The sequence below is a fragment of the Vanellus vanellus genome (assembly GCF_965231255.1).
Source record: "Vanellus vanellus genome assembly, chromosome: 2".
Taxonomy (NCBI): domain Eukaryota; kingdom Metazoa; phylum Chordata; class Aves; order Charadriiformes; family Charadriidae; genus Vanellus; species Vanellus vanellus.
The window spans coordinates 162646613-162657682 of NC_138906.1; positions in this window are offsets into that span (position 1 = coordinate 162646613).

The window sequence follows — 11070 nt, forward strand, 5'->3', positions numbered from 1 at the left end:
CTGGGGGGGGGCAGGGAGGAGGGGAGGAGGACTTGCTATTCTCTTTCATGCGTTTCCCCTGGGGGCAGAGGCTCCTCCAGGTAGGATTCAGAGTATGTAGATGTGTTTTCTGCTCGGAGTCACCCTCGGGTGGAATTCCTCCTGCGAAGCTAAAGCTGAGTGGTGGGAAGGAGTGACTGTCCCCTACAGCACATATGACCGGGCTCTTCTTTTTCCTGTCACAGTCACAGGGAGCATCTGCTCCCTCCCTCCTGTGCTTACATTGCACTGGGATGGGGCTTGACTCCCTGTGCGCTGTAACCTCCTGGTTGTCATGAGACTATAAAAGTCTCAACTGTATGACCACAGTCTGGGTAAAAACAGGTTCTCTGGCTCTACAAGTACCCATTGAGGTTCTCAGCAGTTGTCTTGCACTGGGAACAACGTTGGTGTCTGGGGAGGAATCACATCTACTCTGTTGTCATCCAGTGCCCTTCTGTAGCTCCAGCTCAACTTGAATTCCTTGGCTGTTCAGATTATGTGAATGGGATTTAAGCACGTTTAGGTACTGCCATGAATAGAAATGTTTTCCCATCTCAGACTCCAAGAATGCTGAGATAGGACTAGTGTGTTCATAGCCTATTTACAGAAAGATATTCATGAGATGTGACTTTGAATACTGCAGTTACACCACAACTTTCCTTGGCAGCTCAGCCTAGTCTTTTTTTCAGCTATTTTCTTAATATTCGGTCTAAAAATTTCCCTGATGCAGCTGAAGTTTAATTACTTCTTGCTCTATCATTGCTGACTAATGATAATAATTGTTTCCTGTCCTCTGGTGCAACATTCTTTTCTTTATCTGCAGACAGTTATTGTGTCTCCCCTTGGTATTGTTTCCTCTACTTTGAAATTGCCCAGAACAGTCCCATTTCTTGTCTAGCTGCTAAATAAATGTAGCAGCGAGATTGAAACCTGGGCGGTGGTGGGGGACAGACAGGTGGCATGACCCAGGAAACCAGCATTGGCAGAGAGTTTTGCTCTGCAGTAGGTCACTTTGACAGCTCTTTGACAACTTACACAAGAGGAACTGATGGTCCCAGCACAAGTGCTAATGGACTAAATTCTGCATTACAGGTACTGGTAGTTACTGTCTTTATTACGGGTAGTTTCATAACAGAAGTTCAGGCCTGAGTGGCTATGAAGACTGACACACCATTTTTCCTCTAGAAAGGCTCTTTCTAGATGGAAGGAAGCAGCCGCCAGTTCCATTTTTAGAGATACAAAGTCAAGAGATGCGGTGAGTTGCCCGAGGTCACAGAGTCAGGAGGAAGAAATATGTCTAACTCCAACTCCCAGACAGTGTCCCTAAATCATGTTGTTTAAGTATTCGCAATTTCCTTCAGCATAATAAAACTCTAATTATCTTCAGAGGTGCAGGATGAGGACTCCGAGGCTTAGACAAAACTATTCACATGATTAAAGCTTAAAATGTGGTTTTAAGCATTTTGCTGGTTTGGGGTCATCTTTTTTTTTTTTTTTTCAGGTAAATCTGCAGTCAAAATCAGCATCCACAGAGAAACTCAGCCACTGTGTTATGCTTCTGTCACTGATTAGACTACACACTCTATTTTTCTAAATTCATTTTTATGAACCAGCTTTTTCTCAAATGCAAAGTCTTTTTTTCCGCTTCAGGGGAAAAAAAAGAATTACAGCTCCATGGGAAGAAAGAGATAGTTTTTGGTATCTGCTAATAGTATGCATGGGACTTTTTCAAAATATCTGTAAATAGGTCTTCATTTAGCTCGTAAGGCTGGCTACAAATAAAACTTCTCAAAGATTCTTTCAAACATAGTGTCTTATTTTTTACCAAGGAGATGCACCTGAAACTTAAATGCCTCTCAAGAAGAGTTCTCCATTCTGGTGGCTTATATAGGAACAGCTTCCGAATCCCATCTCCAGGCACCAAAGACCTGTGGGAAAGAAGTGTGAAAACTGGCATCTTTTGGGAAAGGTGAAGTTTACCTCATTCCTCAAAGCAGTGGTAGCATGGTTCACTGGATAAGGCACTGAACTGAGACTGCGGAGTTCCTGCTGGTTGACTTGCTGCGCTCTCCTTTCTCCTGTTGTGTACTTAGATTAAAATTGCATTGAGGCACAGACTTTCCTTAGTAAGCATTTCTGTATCCCCTAATACAACATTGTTCCCAATTTTAACACACTCTTCCTTATACACTAAAAATAAAATTAAATAAACTGAACAAATAAAAGACAGTAAACCATGACTTTCTGAACGATTTGTTTATCCTTTTTCTGCCACTCTTAGCTCTTTGTACTGTGTATCTTGTCTGTAGGTAAATATCTGATAAAGACAGACCTTGTCCAAAACAGCTGAGATGATACGCATTTAAGATGAGCACTTGGCAGAAAGTAAAAATGCAGAAAGGAAACAGTAGTTGTGCTGGGTCTGGCTGGGATGGAGTTAACTTTCTTCAGGGCAGCCTGCATGGTGCTGTGGTTTGGATTTGTGACTAAAACGTTGTGTGATAACACAACAATGTTTTAGTTACTGCTGAGCAGTGTTTATACAGCATCAAGGGCCTTTCTGCTTCTCCCACAGCTCCACCAAAGAGTGGGCTGGGTGTGCACAAGAAGCTGGGAGGGGGCACAGCTGGGACAGCCGACCCCAAATGACCAAAGGGATATTCCATACCGTATGGTGTCATGCTCAGCAATAAAAGCTGGGGGAAATAAGGAGGAAGAGGGAAACTTCCGTGGTTTTGGTGTTTGTTTTCCCAAGTGACCATTACATGTGATGAAGCCTTGCTTTCTAGTAAGAGGTTGGACATCTGCCGGTTGATGGGAAGTAATGAATGCATTACTTATTTTTCTTTGCTTGCGCACAGCTTTTTTTTTCACTTATCAAGCTGTTTGTATCTTGGCCCATGAGTTTCCAGCTTTTGCTCTTCCAATTCTCTCCCCTGGGTCCTGCTGGAGGGGAAGTGACTGAGTGACTGGGTGGGTGTTTGGCTGCTGACTAGGCTCAGCTCACCACAGTAGTAAACATCACACATCTAACCAGTTAACAACTGTCAAATGTTTTAAAAACCTCATGGCAAATTATTTCCACCACCATTCAGTGACCAGCCTCGTCTTTTATATTTTGGCTGAAGATGATGCAGCTCCTGTGGATGTTTGCCAGGCTAAAAGCAGAAGGTAGTAAGTATAACGGGGCTAACCCTGTGATCAACCATTCATTGGTGAACCAGAGTGCAGTTTTGTCTGCATAAGATGGGGTAGGGGAAAGGAACAGACAAAAGAAAACCAGTTTCTGCTCAATGCACAAATGCAAGTAGTTTTCTCGCCTACCAGCAGGTAAAGCTGCAGTTCATTATTGCTGCAAGGATAGAGGTGGTTGCACAAATGAATGGGGTGAGACAGCAGTAGCTTACTCAGGCTAAAATTATGAAGTCACTGCCTTTGGGAAGAGAAAGTCTCTCTAGCAGGTGTCCTTGACTGCATCGTGGGTAAAAGAAAAAAAAAAAAAAACAAACCCGACTAATCCACCACCACCACCAAATATAAAGTGCTTTTTTTTGTGTGTGTGTGTGTGTGTGTGAGCAATGGCAGTACCTTTAATTGACATCCATCTTTTGTATTATGTGAAAATGACATGTATTTTGACTTTTTCAGTTTTGTCCTTTATATCCATTTTGGAAATTTATCTCCCCTGTTTCTCTAAAGGCAAACCAAAGGATCAACAACCTCAGGAGACTGGAGATGGTGACCTTGAAAATGCTGGGATGGCTTGGCTAAGCACGTAAATGCAATGAGGCAGCACTAATTCTTGTCCAGGTGTCTGGGAGGCAAAGAACAATATAACTCAATAAAACTAAGCCATGGGAGGTGGTGGGGGGGGAGGAAGGAGAGCATTTTCCCAACTCTATGTGTTTGGCTGAGTGATGACGGTGGACACCACCACTTCCACAGCACTCTGCTGTCCTTCTGTGTGTTTGTGCTGTCTTTAACCCGGCTCTAATCTGTGAGGAGCGGACAACTGCAGTTTTGCTTCACCTAGCTTTTGTGTTCATAACGATTTTGGAGATAAGGGGTAATTTTAAAAAACATATAGACAAATTTCCCCCAGGAAATAAGACACACTGCTTCCTCTAGTCTCTTACTAGGCATTATTAATGGCTTTAAACTGGAAGAGGGCAGGTTCAGATTGAACATTAGGAAGAAGTTTTTCACTGTGAGGGTGGTAAGGCAGTGGAACAGGTTGCCCAGAGAGGTTGTTGAGGCCCCATCCCTGGAGGTGTTCAAGGCCAGGCTGGAGGTGGCCTTGGGCAACCTGGTCTAGTGGGAGGTGTCCCTGCCTATGGTGGGGGGTTGGAACTCAATGATCTTCAAGGTCCTTTCCAACCTAAACCATTCTATGATTCTATGATTACGCCCCTCCATGTTTCAGGCTATATCCTTTTATGTTTCTGTTGTCAAAACAATCCAACATGGATGTCTGGACCATTTGATGCTGTACTCAGTTGTACATACAGCTCTTTTTAATGATGACTGTATGAACTCCAGTGCGGGTGTCTATTCTGATTGAAGAATGTCTTATTTCAACATACCTTGCGCCTATTCCTTGCTGACTTAACCTAAACAAAAAAGTAGCTATAGGACAAGGGGTAATGGTTTTAAAATAAAAGAGGGAAGATTCAGACTAGATATAAGGAAGAAATTTTTTACACTGAGGGTGGTGAAACACTGGCACGGGTTGCCCAGAGAGGTGGTTGATGCCCCCTATCTGGAAACATTCGAGGTCAGGTTGGACAGGGCTCTAAGCAACCCGATCTAGTTGGAGATGTCCCCAGTCATTGCAGGGGGGTTTGACTAGATGGTCTTTAAAGGTCCCTTCCAACCCAAAACATTCTATGATTCTTTAATTCTATGATTCTATGAAAAGAAACCCTTCCTTAAGCCACAAAAAGACTGCTCATTACTTTATAGTTAATGTCACTAAAGACAACGTTTTTCAAATTAAATTTTTTTATGATTATTTGGAAAAAAAAATCATTACAATGAAACCAGTTAATGGAAAGCACAGCTGAACTCTAGCCAGGGCTGTGCTTAAAGCAATTTAGTACATTTATATTTAACCGACTTCTGAAATCTAAGTCAGGTCCAAAGTTAACTGTTAAAATTTGTCTTCAACATGCCCTCCTCTGTCCTATTGCTGTCTTCATGTGCACAAATACAGTGTTTATTCTTGCCTTTATAAGATACTTCTTTTCCCTACACTTGCTCAGGGTCCAGCAAAGCAGCAGATGCAATCTCATCTGTTATTGAGATTACAGTAGAAAGGCTCGTTACTCCAACTGCTCCCTCATCCATCCTCTTTCCTTTTTCTGCTCCTGGGCTTGATTGATATTCAGAAGGTGGAATAACCCTGGAAATTTGTTTAGAAGAAAATCACAAGTAATATTGTAGAAGATCATCTATCACTCTGTACATACTGTATTCTTATCTCTTAAAATCACTGTTTTCTGTCAGCATTGCATGAAACATGAAAGCTTTGATCACATGTATCCACAAAAGTGATGCCTAGATTTAACTTTTCCATTGTTTGGAGATTCTGAGGTAAAGCAAAATAAAAATCTGTTTCTACTTGACATACTGTTTGTGTTTACGCAGCAATCTTGGGTGATGTACTTCACTCCTGTGGCACTTGTTGGACAGATCTGGCTGCCTTTTGCAAACTAAACTCAGAAAAGGAATGCCAAAGAATGGTACTTCACAGTCTACAGCTGGCTGGGAGGAGTTTCTGCATCATCTTTGCATGTTATCTACAAGCATGTCGGCATTGAGTCTGCAGCAGCCTGTGAACAGGGTAGCTGAGAGTGGAGGGGAAGTGGAGAGCTCACCCTGCCTTGTGTGGGGAAGGCGGCTGTTGTGATGCAGAGTGAGAGGCATTGGAGAGATCAAATACTGGGCAAATGTCCACAGGGTTCCAGTACCCAGGTTGTTGTTTTCCTTTACTGCTTAGTATAGAGGGTGGAAAGCTCTGTGTGTGTCCATGTCTCGAAAAAATACTTGATCTGGGCATGGAGTGATGCATTCCCTGACTTGGCCTGTAGTTTGATAAGTAGTCTGTACTAAAATGGTGACCATGCAATGAGATGTATAGAGGGGTCATTGACACATTCAAAATGTGAGAGTCCTCATGTTTTGGTGGTGGGGTGTGCAGAGACACATTTTTCCTTGGTTGTCTTCCTGGCAAACATTTCTGTGACTTAGATCACCACTCAGAATAAGCTGCAAAACAAAAGGCACGAGTTGGTGGTGATGACACTGGAGCAGAATTAACTAAGTGAAGCTTGATGGTAATGAGCTAAAGAGGTTGAAATATTCTGGGGTGTTTGCAAATGAGCTGTTGGGACAGGGTGTTGCAATTAGGACCTATTAAAAGAAGATACTTCCAATTCATTGCATACAGTTAACATAGTTGTGGGTACTGAATCTCTCCACCACCGTCAGTGTGTTATACATCCTCCCTTTAGAGAAACTTGAATTACTTTCCAAATGGTTTGCCCAATTTCAGATGAAAATTGTGTTTCAGACAATAGCACAGCAGTGTCTCCAGGATGAGAGTTGTTATCTTCTATGTAGAAAATTAATGGCTTGTTTTGTTCAAACACTCTCTTGTCTTCTCCCCATGCTGATAATCTGTTCTGAGTTATATTTAATGGTAAAAAGCTGCAGCAGCTGAAGCCAGGCTGAAGGTGAACTATCTTCCCATTTAGAAAATAGAACAGCTGTCTTTCGATTGAGGTACAAAATGAGAGGCCCTGACAAGTTGTGGTTGTTGAAGACTGGCTCACAGAGCTACCTGAGAAGACAATGGTCCATTTGCTTGCCTTTGGCCTGGAATTCCTGTTGCAGATTCAAACTGGGAAAGTTCTTTTCTTCTTTTCCAGAGCTTTTGTGTACTGTTTGTAGCCTTGTTAAAACAGCTGCTCTCTGCTGCAAAGGCAACTGCATTTTGATGGCGGATGGAGATGAGCCTAGAATGAGAAAATGTAGAAAGGCAGTGCTGTCAGAAAGCAACTACACTGTCATTGTTTTACCATATGTCAGAAACATTAAGGTTGATACCAAAATCTTCCAGCTGGAGAAATGAGGCAGACAGGGGAGTTGTTCAAGGGAAAAGATGGATCTCCAGGAAAGGTCTTTTTTTCTAGTTTCAGAGGAAAACTATATTTGCTAGCTTTGGTAATATCATACATCCTATTACCCAGATCCTTTGGAAAGTTGCGGAAGGCAAGCCTCATTATATGGACTTCTGAGGTATCCCATCTTCAAAACAAAGCCTATCAAAGCTGGATTTCCAGAAGAGTTCCTTTTTAGCTATTTCAATAAGTGGGTATATTTCCAGGGGAGTTGCAGCTCCCCAGGAGCTGAACATCATTGAACATGCACGCTAAGCTCCTTTGAAAACTGGTCCCAAATAGAAACTATATCTTTTTAAAATACTTTATTAGTGGGAGAGACAAGTAACTTGGTGAATACAGAGCTCAAGGGTTTTTGATTCTCCTTGTGCACAAGGCTATCCATTCCTCCCTGAGGAAAAAGAGGGACTAACTGTGAACTCAACCGTCTCTGAGGTACTTGAGATAATTGTGGTACAACTGGTTTGATTTGGAAATGGAATTAGAGTGTTTCTTTTTGCTCTTCTAATTAATCAGGATTGAATGTCTATATGTGCAGCTCCTTCAATTAGTTCTGTACAGATCAGCCCCCACCCAATCTATTAAATTCTGGGATTTGTGTTTGGAGTGAAAGTGCTCTACAGATGCAAAGTGCTCAACTAAATTACTTCTCTCAAAAGTTCAGTTTCAGGAGTTGAAGAAAACAAACCACAAAAGTTGCCAGAGTCTGATAATTGCAGTCCAACTATTTCCTTCCTCACTTCAAACCAAACCATGCAAGGAGTCAAGCAAGCCATAGACTGTCTGCAGTGTTTATGTTGGATGTTCAAGTTCTTTCCCCTTTCCACTGCCCCTCCTCCGCCCGCAACAAGGAAGACCAAAGGGAGTCTACAGCAGAGTTGTAAATAGACAGTCTAATGAGTGTAAAATAATAAAAAAAAATCAACCAAACAAAAAAAACCCTAAACAAAAACCCCCAAACCCTTCTCTCAGCTGTCCAAGTAGTAAAATATGCAGTTCTGTGACAGTGTAAACTAAGTGCAAGCCAAACCCAGAAAAGTTCAAAAGAAGCCTGTGGAAAAAAGCAGCAAGAAAAGCAGAGACAGTGGAGACAGAGTCCTCGGTAAGGTCGTGGGCACTTAAACGTGCTCAGTCCGGTCACAGCTATGGAAACACAACTGAATGCAAAGACGTTGGTGTCTGCACCTGCCCCTGTACAGCAGCAATTTTTATCCCATGCAGTTCAGCTCTTGGTGGTCAGTCTCCCCGCAGACCGCTCACAAAGTGCAGCAGCTTGACTCACTCACATACTTTTTAGTGGCAATATTATTCTCAAAGTCTGTCTTTTCTCCCTCCTTTTCTCTTTAGGTGATGTTTTTTGCATCATTTAAGTGAAGAATTTGAAACTGATTATGTAGCTGACAAGTCATTCTCCCTAGCTACGAAGCCTGGACTGGGAAGACAGGAACAGGTTAGTCAGTTGTTAAAGCTATTATTGCTCATTTTGACCAGCTTTTCCTGGTGCAGTACTATTGTCTAAAGTACCTAGCGGCATTTATCCTTTTATGTGTATACTTAGTATCATCAGTAAGAGGAGATATTTATAGGAGTGGACAAGTCTTTCCAGTCTCAAGGCCATATGTCATCGTGGAGACCTTGGAACGAAAGTTTATGAATTTTCTGACTCACAGCCCTCACTTTCAGGTTCAGGAAGCCCTTGCATTTTGAAGATTGTGACTCAAGTTTTGAAGTTGTTCCATTAGACGAGCTTCCTTTTGTGATTTCAGAAAGTCTTTGGTAAGTTAGGGGATTTGAAGAAAAAAGGGTGTATTCTCATAAAACCTCAGAGTTAAGAGAGAATGGGTTTTGACCAGTAAAAGGGTGATGGAGACCCCATTTTTAAACATAACTTGCTCGCCCAAGTCCATGTTCCCTATACGTCCTAACGCTGTATTTTCCTGAGAATGTCGTGGTAGAAAGCCATTCTAGCACTGGCACCTCAAACAAATTACAAGACTGAAGGAAGTTTTCTTCTTGTCACTGCACATATGATAATGCTTCCCATTCGACGCAACTCAAAGTGAGTACACTCAGATGAATGTATATCACATCTTTTCCTGCTGGCTAAGCAGAAAATTTGAGCAAATGCCCATATGCTTGAAATTGTTTGTTATAGGAAGTGCCACAGCTCTGAGGAAACCAATTCTGGCCCCCTTTGGAGTTAGACAGTTGTGATATGGGCTGTTGAAAGGCAAGAAAGGAGAAGAGAGAAGGGAAAATGGAAACACTTTTCTCTTTTGCCATCCTTGGAAATTGTTCTGCCATGGGAAAATACACAACCTGCCCAACACAAACAGTTACGTCTCAACAGAGACACTTTGCAGTCATCATTTGCTTGAGACTTCTGGCTGCTCTGAGGTGGATTGTGTAGTTTTCTAACTTCAGTTACCATGGAAGAGTCTAGAAACTGGGGAGCAGGCTTGACAGCTTCCTGGGATTTTTATTTTCGTGTGTTTATTTTTCAAGGAGGTGTTCTTGGTTATCAGCAGGAAATAAATTGCACAAACAGCTTTTCATTAAGGGTGCTTGACCGTAGCCCTAAGCCACAATGGATGTTCAAAGAATTGAATGAGTTTCCCAGCTCATCTGTGAGCTGCAAGGGAGGCATGTGTAGGCTTTCACGCTGAAGCCTCTGATTAAAGTAAACTCTACGCAAAGGGAAAATGCAGCCTCCTTTTGTGAAGAGCAATTCCATGCACTGTTAGGTAAATTGCTAGGTGCGCACTTACTGAGGAGACAGAGATGGCAAGGGAAGGGGCAAATAAGTACTGAGGCAGAAATGAAGAAGCTTCTTGAAGGTTAGCAGTGAATTAAAGACATTAAAAATGTCAGATATATTTGTGAAATTCCTGTTGGTCATCGGCAGCCTTAATCAAGGTGGTGTTATCTCACCGGTGTTCCTGCTCCTCTTTGCCACGTTTAGAGAGAAGTGAGGCAAAGGGAACTGATGCACCGCAAGTGAGACTAAAGGAAACTTTGCTGGTAAAGACCCAGCAGGGCATAATCATAAGGGTGATCCCTCCAAGGCTCTTGTTTTCATGTCCAGGTCAGGAAGACATGCTGGGAATATAAAGGGCCTTTGCTCTCACATCTGATCTACCTGACAGGTCTCAGTGAGCCACAGAAACAACTTAAATACTCTTCTCTGATGCTGCAAGAACTGCTCTGCCCCTCTTAGGGAGATGGAAAGTGTTCAGTAAATGCCTGGATCTCTTTCCAGGACGAAACTTCCACCTTTTCCAACTTCAAATCAGAGAAAGGAGATGGCAAATGTAAGCCTACCTGTGAAGGAACATGGAAGGAAAGACAGAGGAGGCAAATGAGGCCTTAGATAATTTCCTTATTTTAAATCAGGACAGCTACTAATTTCATGGTCCTTATCCCACCATCCTGCCTCGGAAGAGAAAGGCATTCCTGCCAGGATGGTGATGCAGTGGGTGCCAAGATAAGGTGATGGCTGGGGAGGCACCAGTCTAGGGGGGGTACCAGGCTCACAAGGGAAGGATAAAAATAGGTGTGAGAAGCACAAGAAAAGAGGCATACGTTTGGCTTGATGCCCTAGTCTTCATTAGCTTCTGAAGAGGAATCCTTATTAGTAGGTGAAATCTCTGTGATCTACAGTGAGAGCAGAGAGCCTAAGGCTCACCCAGGGCTTTGCCTCTCCATTAGTCCAGAGGGAATTGGTTGGCACTGAGGGCAGTGTCTGAGCTTTGTTTTGATCATGTAGATTGCTACTCCGTATCCTTGAAAACTGCAGCAGGACTGCTACTTACTAATTGTCTTAAGGGCAGTGAAAAAGGGTTTTATAGTGAAACTAAATGGCTCTCAA